At 38.9% G+C, this 14,309-nt stretch overlaps 1 long non-coding RNA gene across 1 annotated transcript in view; it reads right to left on the minus strand.

The window, feature by feature from the left end:
- Positions 1-3,305: 3,305 nt before the first annotated feature.
- Positions 3,306-14,309, minus strand: part of LOC115853034 (uncharacterized) — a 28,452-nt gene continuing 17,448 nt past the window's right edge. The window contains exon 2 of the long non-coding RNA XR_009565475.1: positions 3,306-5,403. This is a non-coding gene — a long non-coding RNA (uncharacterized lncRNA). The remainder of the gene's footprint in view (positions 5,404-14,309) is intronic.

Genomic DNA, 14,309 nt, shown 5'->3' on the forward strand with positions numbered 1-14,309 from the left:
CCCCTCTAATCTTGTTCCCTCCTGGAACATTATGGCGAATGCAAGTGCACAGTGAATGCTGATGCTCTGTTCCTAATTTTATCCATTAGATCAAATCATGTGTAAGAATTAATTTAAATTAATCCATCCCTTTACCTAACAATTTTTAGAAAATACATCTTTATACAATTCAAAACATTTTTATAAAATTATGACTGAACACCTGATAACTTTTTGAGCACCAAGGACACAAAATGAATTGGACATGGACGACTTTGGCCAACAAGGTACAGGTACAGGAAAATTAATTATACATAATTATATGAAAAAATATTGTTATCTAGGAGTCTTGTATGAAAAGTCCTCCTGGGGGAGGGCCATCTTTGTTTCATAAGTACTTTCATAAATCACTTTTGGCAAAATAGATAGGTTTTGTAAAGCTTGAAGCTGATGGAATTTGGAGGGCCCTTTTTGAGAGAATATAAAATTATTAATTCAAAATCAGATTCAAAAGTGACTAACTAGAATGAGAATAGAAACCACAGAAAAATTACTAAAAATTACTGCTTCATTTTGCCACCTGATCTACCTAGAATACTCTATAACCTAGAATACTCTATAATTCCTAGTGACTCCCAGAACTCATTGGGAGTGTGGAAGTGGGACCTGAAGCTTAACTGTCACTGGCTTCAGGGTAGATCTGCTCTGGGGCGAATTTCCAGAGCTTGAGAGTTGGTTGGATCATGACTTCAAATAATAGAGGAGTAACTTTGCAAAAATGGGAGGGGTACGGTAGAGCTCTGTGCACTGTGACTGCTCTCCACACCTCCACAAATCTTCAGGAAAAATTGCAGAAATCACATTAGGTCTATTGTGTTTGTGTTTCTTATGAAAATGGGTGAAAAGTTACTTCTGTGTCTTGGTTGGTGTGGAATCAAAAAAGAGTTGAGAAGTGAATTGACATATAAGTTATCTACATTGCAGTATCTTAAATGCCGTGATCTTTTTCTGAACTATGTCAGCTTATAATGTATAACAGTATATAGCCCAAACCTTGCCAAAATATATTGTAAGGATGTTTGCATTTGTATCTGGTATTGGATTAATTTATGCCATATTATCTCTCAAACTGAAAATATCTAAAATCATATATTTTTTTCTGAAGCCTTCTCATGCATTTCAGGCCTTAATTAATGGCACTTATATCCATGCCATCTATCCAAACCAGAATCCAAAGTTACCAAGTCTTGTCCATTGCACTAATGATATTTCGCATTTAAGTCTTATTCTCCTTTTCCCTTTCTTAACCAGTGAGTACCCTTTTAAAGAGCCCTACTGTCTGCTAAGATGATGTCATTCATTCCTAAGATGATGAAGGGTGCCTACAGTAGACAGAATAATGCACCTCCACCAAGGCATCTATATCTTAGTCCCTGCAACCTGTGAATAGGTTACCTTACATGGCAAAAGGGACTTTGTAGATGTGATTAAGGATACAGACCTTGAGATGGAGAGACTATCTTGATTTTCTGGGTGGGTCCAATGTAATCACAAGGGTCCTGATAGGGAGGCATGAGGCTCATATTAAAAAGACAAGGAAATGCGACTCTGGAAACAGAGAAAGAAGGAGAGAAGTAGGGATGAGGAAAAGGGAGATTTTGAAGATGCTACACTGCTGGCTTTGAAGATTGGAGGAAGAGGCCACCAGGCAAGGAATGTAGACAGCTTCCAAAACCTGAAAAAGGCAACAAAACAGAATTTCCCCTAGAGCCTCTAGAAGCAACACAACTCCAACAAACTTTAATTTTAGCCCAGTAAGATCTGTTTTGGACTTCTGACTTCCAGAACTATAGAATGATGAATTTGTATTGTTTTAAGCCACTGTGTTTGTGTTAATTTGTTATGGTAGTAATGAGAAACTGTTACAGTGACAATAATTCATTCTTTGCCACTGTGGTCAAAATGGCCCATTCATCAGCCTGCAGTATTGAAAAAAGCAACATTGTAAAAACAGAAAAAAAACGTAATCACTATAACCTTCACTTTTCTTTTCCTTGAGGCTTTTCTCTTTGTGTAACCCAGAATCTCAGGAATCAATCTAGAACAAAAAGCCCAGTGCTTCTTGGAAACCCCCGGTGGCAAGAGAGAGGGGGACTCTGATCCACCAGAGATGGGCTGTGGGTTTCACAATATCTCAGTGAAAATCTGTGAAGTTTGGTACACAAGTACCTATTGCTGTGATTATGGCCTTACTGGGCCAGGGCCTTGATGATTCAGGTGAGAATGATCTCAGTCTCTCCAAGGGGCAAGCCATTTACCAAACACTGTCATATTTACATCAGGAGATGCCTCTAGCCTTAGCCACTCTGTGCCAGAACCCCAAGCCCTAACTTTGAGGTTTTATCACTAGTCTAGACATCCTTTCCCTAAGAGGGAGCCCTTTTTTGGTTCCTTTTACTGCCAAGAGACCTTAACTGAGGTTAAGGTCCGTGACCATTAATGATCCCAATCCATTAATGATATCAAAAATCCATTTAATCTTCAAGGAAAATGGTTGGGATCACACCCTTTTTTATTTCTAAGGAGGTAATATGGTCCAGTGCAAAATTTCCCCTTGTGACCAGCTGTCTACATTGGGGATATTGGGAAGAGACAAGAGACATTTCCACCTTCCCTAGAGAAATAGGTGCACGTTCCCCTTATCTTACATAATTGTCCAGAAGTAGCAACAGCAAGTTACCAGGAAACCAATTTTCAATATTATGGAAGAAACAACTAGTCTGCTTCAGACTAGTCACTGAAAGAACAAAACATTATAAGAGTTTAAAAAGCTGAGTAGCATGCTCAGGAAGAGACGTATGCCACACGAAGTTCCAGTCACTTCCATAACTTGAAGTCTGGTCATCGCCACAGTTCCAAGGAGCTGTCGCCGTGCATGTGTCCTCGGGGTTTTTCTGCCTTTAGAAATAGTGAACTGGCAGAATCACCACCCACAAATACTCCAGTTTCTTTATAGACGATGACTATCAAGAGCTGTATTTGAAATGGTCTTTTGGCAATTTGAAAACTGACTTTTAAACTGTAAGTTCATTTACTGTTACCTTCTGCTTTTTTAGAAGCATATCCAGCTGTCTGGGGTGCCCTGATTCTGTTAAACATTCCCTGTTATTCTGGTTTATTTTTATTTTACAGATATTTTAAATTTGGGCTCTAATGATGAGAGAACAAATCTATTTTTATATTTTCACCAAAATCTATCCTTTATCATAAATTTCTATCCCAGGCTTTCCTCTAGGCAAAAGTAAACAAAGATACAAATAAAATCCTTAACAATTTTAAAGAAATTTATTGAAAACATTCTGTCTTCCAGGCACCAGGCCAGGTGCCAAAAATAGAAAAATGACTTAAACTTAGCCCCTTTTCTAGAGAAGCTCTCATTTTAATGGTGGAGAAAAGCATGTCACCACCATAAAGTACAGAACCATTCAATTGATATTGGAATTCCTACTTTGTGTAAGCCTCTGTAGTTTCAAAAATAAACACAACAGACATGAAGGCTGCCCACATGTAGCTTAGAGTCTGGCGAGGAGAGCAGCCTATGAACTAATTTTCACTAGTATAACCAATGTCTCGATGGAAAACCAAAGCACTGTATGGAAATGCTTAACAGAGTCACCACTTCAAATTTGAAGGGCAGGACCAATATTAGTTTGGAGAGAGTGGTGACAGTTGGGCGTGGGGTGCGTGAAGCGGGCAGAGGGAAGATTCCGACGTAGCAGGTAGCAAAAGGTCTTGAGGCTAGAAAGAGTATGAAGTGCCTGGAAAACTAAAGGCATGTTAGGGCTGGAATAAAGAGGAGTAGGGGAGGAAGGCTGCATGGGTTATGTTTTAAAGTCTTAAGAGTAGACGAAATCTCAAGGATAAAGATATGTCAACATTAAGAACTTTTTTTTAAAACAATAAAACAGTTGTGCACTTTCATATGCATTGTTTTAGATACTTGTTAATTCAGTAAACACTTACTAAATGCTCATTATGTGCCATCTCTCTGCTAGGCACTGAGAATGGAAAAGATGTATAGGCAGGGTCTCCCTCTATATTAAGTGGTTTGTATCATGATGGAGGCAGATACAAGATATGATAAAAACCAGAGATGAGGAAACGATCCTATGTTCATCCTATGTTAAGAAGAGGTACAATTCTTACGCAGCTATTCTGAGATTTCTGGCCCAAATCACGCCTGAAAATAATAAGGGAGTGCTGAATGGCAGTAGAACTCCAATCTGGTTACACATCTGGACCTGGGCAGGTTTTACTATTGCAGGTGCCTGAGTTACTTCCTAGATCTAGTGGATTTCAACCTGTGGAGCTGAGACCCAAGAATCTAGAATCTTAAAAAGCACCCCAGTGATTGTGTGTATATTCTGCAAATAGCATCCTGGAACGACTGAGGCAGAGCATGACCTGTGAGGTCACAGTAACATTTACGAAAATGTGTGCTGCAGGCTGTTAATAGATGACATTTGAAAAAAGGATTGAATGGTGTAATGGGTCAAATTGTGTCCCCACCCCTCCCAAATTCATAGGTAAGTAAGTCCTAATTCTCAGTGCCTCAGAATGTGACCTTATTTGGAGATGGTTTTATGAAGTTATAAAGTTTAAATGAAGTCATTAGTGTAGACCCTATTCCAATATCAAAAGGGGATGTTTGGGCACAGACAGATACAGGGAGAACACGATGTGAACATGAAGATGGCATCTATAAGCCAAGGAGGGAGGTCTGGAATATCCTTCCCTCACAGCCCTCAGAAGGAACCAACCCTGCCCACGCCTTCATCTTGGCCTCCTAGCCTCCAGAACTGTGAGACAAAAAATTTCTGTTGTTTAAACCACACAGTTTTTGGTATTTTCTTACGGCAGCTCTAGCAAACTAATATAAGCGGTTAAATAAATTTTGGAAATTCGGAGTTAAAGAGAGTTAAATCGGTTCTTCTGCTGCAGGGCCCTCAGAAGCTCAGATGCTAATCTCACATGCTAATGTGACCCAGGGCCTTCTGAGAGAGGACTGAGTCTGCATCTCATTTCAAATTTGATAACAGAGTGCTTTTCATTTGTTGCAGAGTATTTCAGGAGACTGGTGTTATGTGGTTCTGACGCAGGGAAATGTTGGGCTCTTTTCTCTTGAGGAAGTAGTCATGCTGTGGGTCTCACAACTGCAGAAAGGTCAGCCTCATGGAGCTTTGCTGCTTTCAGTAAATAAGGGCGGGGGTGAAAATTTTTGAATGCCTTCATTCAAATCCATCACACCTCCTGGAAAAAGCCAGCTCCCAGGGAAGGGATTACTGGAAATTATCAGAAACGATCTCTCTTGATCCATGAATCTTTTGATTCCTGCTATTTTACATCAGCGATGCTGGAAGCAGCCTGTGGAAAGGAAAAAAACCAAGAAGTTCTAAGTTGTCTGCCTTCATGGGAACAGTTCAGGGAGTGCAGCAGAAAAGTGGGCAAGGGTGACTCTATCAAATTGAACACACCACTTCACATTTGTCTTCCAAGCCCTCCATTTATTCCTATTGTTGTTCACTCATACCTTGCCAACACTGTGATCCCATCTTTGCTGAAAGGGAACATTGGGAGAGAAATGGACCATTGTTCTTGTGAATGGATAAAAAAAATAAGACTGCAAAAATTTAACTTGCGTTATTTTAGTTATTAAACACAGAGCAAGGGAAATGTGAACTAGATGAGTCCAGTCTTTTTAAATTTTTGCAAAATTGCAGTACTTCAATTTCTTATTTCTCCCGTGTGTTTTACATTATTTAAGGCTAGACTTATACATATGAAAGTTTTAGGCTTGATATTTGCTCTACAATCATGACAAAGGTTTGTGACTATACCCCGTGAAAAGTTGAGATCATGCAAACAAAACATTCATAAATCTTCATTTCATATTTGTAAGCCACTATTTACAAACACTACCCACCCATCACAGTTCATTTCAGCTCCCTTTTAACACCCCTGCAGGCTGGTGATCTAAATCATTCAATGTTTGCCTCCAATCTCAACACTTCCCCATAACCAGTGCTCATCAAACAAAAGCAGTACCCGCTTCACACAAAAGTGCAGTTTCTTTGGCTCAGCTTCCAGAGTTGCTGACTTATTAGGGCTGGCTAAGTTGGAAAAATCTATATTTTTAATAGGCATTCCAGGTGGAGCTAATGATCAGCTCGATTTGAGAATTAAAACTACTCCCTTGGCATTTACCATATACTGCCTTATGCTGTTAGGGAGCCTTCTTCATCTGGGATCATACCTTCCTTAACTGAATTAAATTTTTAAAATTTAAAGAGTATATTTTATTGCTGGAAAATTATTTTAATGCTACTTTTTCATCTCTTGAAGTGTGCTTTTTATTCTTTGTTAGAGTGGTTTTCTGTCTCCTCCAGAAGTTTTATTTTAGCAGAAGAATATTCACCTTGGTGTGTGGATTATTATTCCTCCATCTAAGTCCCCTTGGGGTGTTCGTTATCTTCACTGCTGACCCCTGGTTCTAATTGCCTGGGTTAGCATGGAGGAACCTTGAGTTGCAGGAACGGAGGGAGATACATCACTACTACCTCAGCTGTCATGAGGCAGTCACTTTTACACAAAGCTGCAAGGTGGTCGATCACCCTCAAAGTCAGAGAGTACCTGAGCCCATCTGTCCAGCTCTGTCCAAACTTCTCCAAAGCAAAGAAGACCAGCAGGTGCACTTAAGGTCATCCCTCAAGCTACCACACTGCACTTTAAGGGTTCACAGATCCCGCAGGGCCGCATTCTATCCAAGAAGCTTGGTGCTCTGACTCTTGTTGCCGGTTCATCATTGCTGTTGCATGGAAATCAGCTCAGCACTAGCTCTCTCCAGCTGGACTCCCACAAATGAGAGGTCTTGCATGCATCCTCCAGACCCCCTCTGTCACCCTGCCCCAAAGATGCTATGCTTAAGATAGGTAGCTGGAAGTTGATTAGAATTAGAATGCGGCGGGGAGAGGTAAGAGAGGGGGTAGCAGGGTGGGTGCTCGGGCCACCATTTTCCCAGAATTATTGAACTTTCCATCTGTATTATATCTTATTTCTCTAGCTAAGGGGTTTTAAATATATATTATGAAAGCTGAGATGGTAATAACCTCCACATAAAATTAGCATTGAAATCACAGATACCACCATTGCACACTTTCTGTCCCAGGCACCTGGCTGAGTGTTTTATATTATTAATGCCAAATGAGATAATACAACTTAGCACGTTACCAGGCACAGGTGGGTGCTCCATACATGCCAGTTGTTCTCCTCTGTTCTTGCTTTTAGCTGCTGACCTCAGTGAGGGCAGATGCTGTCTTGCACATTTTTACAGTCCCTCCTCCCCTCCATACTTTACACCCTACCTTGCATAGAGGCACTCAACTTATTTTTTGGTTGACTAGCTGAATAGATGATATGCTTCCAAATGGCAGTTTCCTATTTTCTCTGCACTTGGTCAAATCCACTAATTTTACATGTTTCTAAAAGCCCTAGCTAAAATTCACTTCTTTTGCAGAACTGCATGTAGTCGCTCTCCTCTGATAGACTCTCACTACACATTTTATAGGTATTTATCCCCAGTTCTACCTCATATTCAAGTTATTCATGCATATGAACGTAGATTCCTTACTAGAATCCATACAGTTTTTTGCTGCAAATCAAGGACTGTTCTGTATCTGAAATTCCTTCTTTTGAAACCCTGCCCCTAAAACCTGAGAGAATTGTCACAGGAAACCAGAGTTAGAGGAATCCTTTCTTCATTTCTTTGAGAGAAAAAGCTGTCAAATTGGGAATGGATCATGTGAAGCATGTCCACTGAGGGTGGATGTGCAGGGAAAATATGGTAGAACATCCTGGTTAAAATGTTGTGGTGACCTACCTTAGGCATCTTGTTCTGTCGCGAGTACTTTTTTATTTTTTATATTTCTTGGCATTAAAATAGTAATGTAAATTTTATTTTTTAAATTTATTTTTATTAACACCTTTATTAGAGTATAATTGTTTTACAATGGTGTGTTAGTTTCTGCTTTATAACAAAGTGAATCAGCCATGCACATACATATATCCCCATATCTCCTCCCTCTTGTGTCTCCCTCCCACCTCCCTATCCCACAACTCTAGGTGGTCACAAAGCACCGAACTGATCTCCCTGTGCTATGGGGCTGCGTCCCACTAGCTATCTATTTTACATCTGGTAGTGTATATATGTCCATGCCACTCTCTCACTTCGTCCAGCTTACACTTCCCCCAACCCGTGTCCTCAAGTCCATTCTTTATGTCTGCATCTTTATTCCTGTGCTGCCCCTAAGGTTCTCTGCACGTCCGGAGCCTGTGCTCTGCAGCGGGGGAGGCCACAGCAGTGAGAGGCCCGCATGCCGCAAAGAAAAAAATAAATAAAGGTGAACACATGTGTGTGGGTTTATCGCTGGGCTTTCTATCCTGTTCCACTGATCTATATTTCTATTTTGGTGCCAGTACCATACTGTCTTGATTACTGTAGCTTTGTAGTATAGTCTGAAGTCTGCAAGCCTGATTCCTCCAGCTCCGTTTTTCTTTCTCAAGATTGCTTTGACTATTTGGAGTCTTTTGTGTTTCCATTCAAATTGTGAAAATTTTTGTTCTAGTTCTGTGAAAAATGCCATTGGTAGTTTGATAGGGATTGCATTGAATCTGTAGATTGCTTTGGGTAGTATAGCCATTTTCACAATGTTGAGTCCTCCAATCCAAGAACATAGTATATCTCTCCATCTGTTTGTATCATCTTTAATTTCTTTCATCAGTGTCTTATAATTTTCTGCATACAGGTCTTTTGTCTCCTTAGGTACATTTATTCCTAGGTATTTTATTCTTTTTGTTGCAGTGGTAAATGGGAGTGTTTTCTTAATTTCGCTTTCAAATTTTTAATCATTCGTGTATAGGAATGCAAGAGATTTCTGTGGATTAATTTTTGTATCCTGCTACTTTACCAAATTCATTGATTAGCTCTAGTAGTTTTCTGGTAGCATCTTTAGGATTCTCTATGTATAGTATGATGTCATCTGCAAACAATGACAGTTTTACTTCTTTTCCGATTTGGATTCCTTTTATTTCTTTTTCTTCTCTGATTGCCATGGCTAAAAATTCCAAAACTGTTGAACAATAGTGATGAGAGTAGGCAACCTTGTCTTGTTCCTGATATTAGGGGAAATGCTTTCAGTTTTTCACCATTGAGAATGATGTTGGCTGTGGGTTTGTCATATATGGCCTTTATTATGTTGAGGTAAGTTCCCTCTATGCCTACTTTCTGGAGGGTTTTTATCATAAATGGGTGTTGAATTTTTCGAAAGCTTTCTCTGCATCTATTTAGATGATCATATGGTTTTTCTCCTTCAATTTGTTAATATGGTGTATAACATTGATCGATTTGCATATACTGAAGAATCCTTCCATTCCTTTGATAAACCCTACTTGATCATGGTGTATGAGCCTTTAATATGCTGTTGGATTCTGGTTGCTAGTATTTTGTTGAGGATTTTTGCATCTATGTTCATCAGTGATATTGGCTTGTAGTTTTCTTTCTTTGTGACATCTTTGTCTGGTTTTGGTATCAGGGTGATGGTGGCTTCGTAATGTGAGTTGGGGAGTGTTCCTCCCTCTGCTATATTATGGAAGAGTTTGAGAAGGATAGATGTTAGCTCTTCTCTAAATGTTTGATAGAATTCGCCTGTGAAGCCATCTGGTCCTGGGCTTTTGTTTGTTGGAAGATTTTTAATCACAGTCTCAATTTCAGTGCTTGTTATTGGTCTGTTTAAATTTTCTGTTTCTTCCTGGTTCAGTCTCAGAAGGTTGTGCTTTTCTAAGATTTTGTCCATTTCTTCCAGGTTGTCCATTTTATTGACATACAGTTGCTTGTAGTAATCTCTCATGATCCTTTGTATTTCTGAAGTGTCAGTTGTCACTTCTCCTTTTTCATTTATAATTCTATTGATTTTTCTTCTCCCTTTTTTCTTCATGAGCCTGGCTAATGGTTTATCAATTTTGTTTATCTTCTCAAAGAACCAGCTTTTATTTTTATTGATCTTTGCTATTGTTTCCTTCATTTCTTTTTCATTTGTTTCTGATCTGATCTTTATGATTTCTTTCCTTCTGCTAACTTTGGGGTTTTTTTGTTCTTTCTCTAATTGCTTTAGGTGTAAGGTTAGGTTGTTTATTTGAGATGTTTCTTGTTTCTTGAGGTAGGCTTGTATTGCTATAAACTTGCCACTTAGAACTGCTTTTGCTGCATCACATAGGTTTTGGGTCGTCATGTTTTCATTGTCATTTGTTTCTAGGTATTTTTTGATTTCCTCTTTGATTTCTTCAGTGATCTCTTGGTTATTTAGTAGTGTATTGTTTAGCCTCCATGTGTTTGTACTTCTTACAGATTTTTTCCTGTAATTGATATCTAGTCTCATAATGTTGTTGTTGGAAAAGATACTTGATACGATTTCAATTTTCTTAAATTTACGAAGGCTTGATTTGTGACCCAAGGTATGATCTATCCTGGAGATTGTTCCATGAGCACTTGAGAAAAATGTGTATTCTGTTGTTTTTGGATGGAATGTCCTATAAATATCAATAAGTCCATCTTGTTTAATGTGTCTCTTAAAGCTTGTGTTTCCTTATTTATTTTCATTTTGGATGATCTGTCCATTGGTGAAAGTGGAGTGTTGAAGTCCCCTACTATTATTGTGTTACTGTCGATTTCCCCTTTTATAGCTGTTAGCATTTGCCTTATGTATTGAGGTGCTCCTATGTTGGGTACATAAATATTTACAGTTGTTATATCTTCTTCTTGAATTGATCCCTTGATCATTATGTACTGTCCTTTGTCTCTTGTAATAGTCTTTATTTTAAAGTCTTTTTTGTCTGATATGAGAATTGCTACTCTAGCTTTCTTTTGATTTCCATTTGCATGGAATATCTTTTTCCATCCCCTCACTTTCAGTCTAGGTCTGAAGTGGGTCTTTTATAGACAGTATATATACAGGTCTTGTTTTTTGTATCCATTCAGCCAGTCTGTGTCTTTTGGTTGGAGCATTTAATCCATTTACATTTAAGGTAGTTACCGATATGTATGTTCCCATTACCATTTTTTTAATTGTTTTGGGGTTGTTGTTGTAGTTCTTTTCCTTCTCTTGTTTTCCCTGCCTGTGAAGTTTCTTTAGCATTTGTTGTAAAGCTGGTTTGGTGGTGCTGAATTCTCTTAGCTTTTGCTTGTCTGTAAAGCTTTTGATTTCTCCGTCGAATCTGAATGAGATCCTTGCTGGGTAGAGTAATCTTGGTTGTAGTTTTTCCCTTTCATCACTTTAAATATGTCCTGACATGCCTTCTGGCTTGCAGTGTTTCTGCTGAAGGGTAAGCTTTTAACCTTATGAGGATTCCCTTGTACGTTATTTGTTGTTTTTCCCTTGCTGCTTTTAATATTTTTTCTTTGTATTTAATTTTTGATAGATTGATTAAAATGTGTCTTGGTGTGTTTCTCCTTGGATTTATCCTGATGGGACTCTCTGCGCTTTCTGGACTTGATTGACTATTTCCTTTCCCATATTAGGGATGTTTTCAACTATAATCTCTTCAAATATATTCTCAGTCCCTTTCTTTTTCTCTTCTTCTTCTGTGACCCCTAAATTTGAATGCTGGTGCATTTAATATTGTCCCAGAGATCTCTGAGGCTGTCCTCAATTCTTTTCATTTTTTTTTTCTATATTCTGCTGTGTGATAGTTATTTCCACTATTTTATCTTCTAGGTCACTTATCCGTTCTTTTGCCTCAGTTATTCTGCTATTGATTCCTTCTAGAGAATTTTTAATTTAATTTGTTGTGTTGTTCATCATTCTTTGTTTGCTCTTTATGTCTTCTACATCCTTGTTAAACATTTCTTATATTTTTCTTCATTCTATTTCCACAATTTTGGATCATATTTACTCTCATTACTCTGAATTCCTTTTCAGGTAGACTGCCTATTTCCTCTTCATTTGTTTGGTCTGCTGGGTTTTTACCTTGCTCCTTCATCTGCTGTGTGTTTCTCTGTCTTCTCATTTTGCTTAACTTACTGTGTTTGGGGTCTCCTTTTTGCAGGCTGCAGGTTCGTAGTTCCCGTTTTTGGTGTCTGTCCCCAGTGGGTAAGCTTGTTACAGTGGGTTTTGTAGACTTCCTGTTGGAGGGGACTGGTGCCTGTGTTCTGGTGGATGAGGCTAGTTCTTGTCTTTCTGGTGGGCAGGACCACGTCTGGTGGTGTGTTTTGGGGTGTCTGACCTTATTATGATTTTAGGCAGCCTCTATGCTAATCGGTGGGGTTGTGTTCCTGTCTTGCTAGTTGTTTGGCAATAGTTGTCCAGCACTGTAGCTTGCTTGTCATTGAGTGGAGCTGGCTCTTAGTGTTGAGATGGAGATCTCTGGGAGAGCTTTCACCATTTGATAATAAGTGGAGCTGGGAGATCTCTGGTGGACCATTGTCTCTGAACTCGGCTCTCCCACCTCAGAGGCACAGGCCTGACACCTGGCCAGAGCACCAAGACCCTGTCAGCCACACGGCTCAGAAGAAAAGGGAGAAGGAAAGAAAGAAACAAACAAACAAAATAAAATAAATTTTTTAAATAAAAAACAATTTAAAAAAAGATTATAAAGTGATTAAAAAGGAAGGAAAGATAGAAAGAGAGCAACCAAACCAAAAACAAATCCACCAATGATAACAAGTGCTAAACACTATACTAAAACAAAAAACCAACAAACAAAAAACAGACAGAACCGTGAGATAAATGGTAAAAGGAAAGCTATACAGACAAAATCACACAAAGTCCACTCCCTCAATTTCGGGATGATTCGTTGTCTATTCAGGTATTCCACAGATGCAGGGTACATCAGGTTGATTGTGGAGATTTAATCCGCTGCTCCTGAGGCTGCTGGGAGAGATTTCCCTTTCTCTTTTTTGTTTGCACAGCTCCTGGGGTTCATCTTTGTATTTGCCCCCCCTCCCCCACCGTGTGTAGGTCGCCTGAGGGCGTCTGTTCTTTGCTCTTTTGGGAAGTCCAAGGTCTTCTGCGAGGGTTCAGTAGGTGTTTTGTAGGAGTTGTTCCATATGTAGATGTATTTCTGATGTATTTGTGGGGAGGAAGGTGATCTCCATGTCTTACTTCTCTGCCATCTTGAAGGTCTCTTCTCAAGTACTTTTTTAAATAAGTTTTTTCCCATTAATACACATATTGCTTTTCTACTCAAATGAATTAGCATATGCATCTCAATTGAGTCAGCTTTTCTTTCTAAATGATTAATCAGTATTTTAGTATAGACCTCCCACATTTTACAAAAACTTCCTTTTATAGGTTATTGTGTTTTGAAGTACAGCTTTTTATGAGTTGGAGTTAGGCCCTAATATATGACCAATAGCTACCTAGCAGTAGCTGCCAGGGCTCTGTTTAGTATAATTTAACACATTCATTCATTGTTTGGTGTGGACTCTGCCTTGTGATGGGAACTGTTAGGAGAACCAGACTTGAGTCCTGCCTCAAGTGATTAGAAAACTACAGAGATCAGGTAGTAAAAACATGGATATGGACATTTACACATCGGGGTTTGAGTCCTGAAATACCACCTATACACTCTCTGGATCTATAATGAGCTTGATGTACAGCAAGCTTTTAATACATATTAACCATTATTATTGATAAGGAAATAGGATACTTGGAAAAATTTGCTAAGTGCATGCTACTGGAATATAAGATCCCACTTTGATTTATTTTTGAAAATTCCACAATGCCCAGCACAGTATCCTATCATAGGTATTGTGGGTAAACTTTACCAGAGTATGAAGTTGTCACTGGAAAGTGGCTGCCCCATTGGGAAACACATTTCTCATCCATCTTGTATCTAGGCATGGCTCTGTGATTTGTTCATTCCAAAAATGTGTGAGCAGAAGGTGTTACAAACAGGGGAGCCTTCACGAGCATTTTTTTCTCTTATCTTGGATAAATGTACAGGACTCTGAGGCTCTAGAAGATGCTGGAGACACAGGATGAAGGGATTCTGGCTCTCTGAATCTAAGTCACTCTCGTTGCATTGTATCTGTCAATGATAATTAAACCTTTATGGTATTAAAATCTGGCCACTGAAATGTGAGAGTTGATTTACTACATGAGTTTGCATTGCCTTAACTAATACTGCTGTTCAACAAATTTGTTGAAGGAGTAAGTGGGCTCTATAATTAAATCGTTCCTAGTACAATGCCATTTAGTACCTAAATAGGGGTATATGAT

The sequence above is a fragment of the Globicephala melas genome, chromosome 10 (genome assembly GCF_963455315.2).
Source record: "Globicephala melas chromosome 10, mGloMel1.2, whole genome shotgun sequence".
In the NCBI taxonomy this organism is placed as follows: Eukaryota; Metazoa; Chordata; class Mammalia; order Artiodactyla; family Delphinidae; genus Globicephala; species Globicephala melas.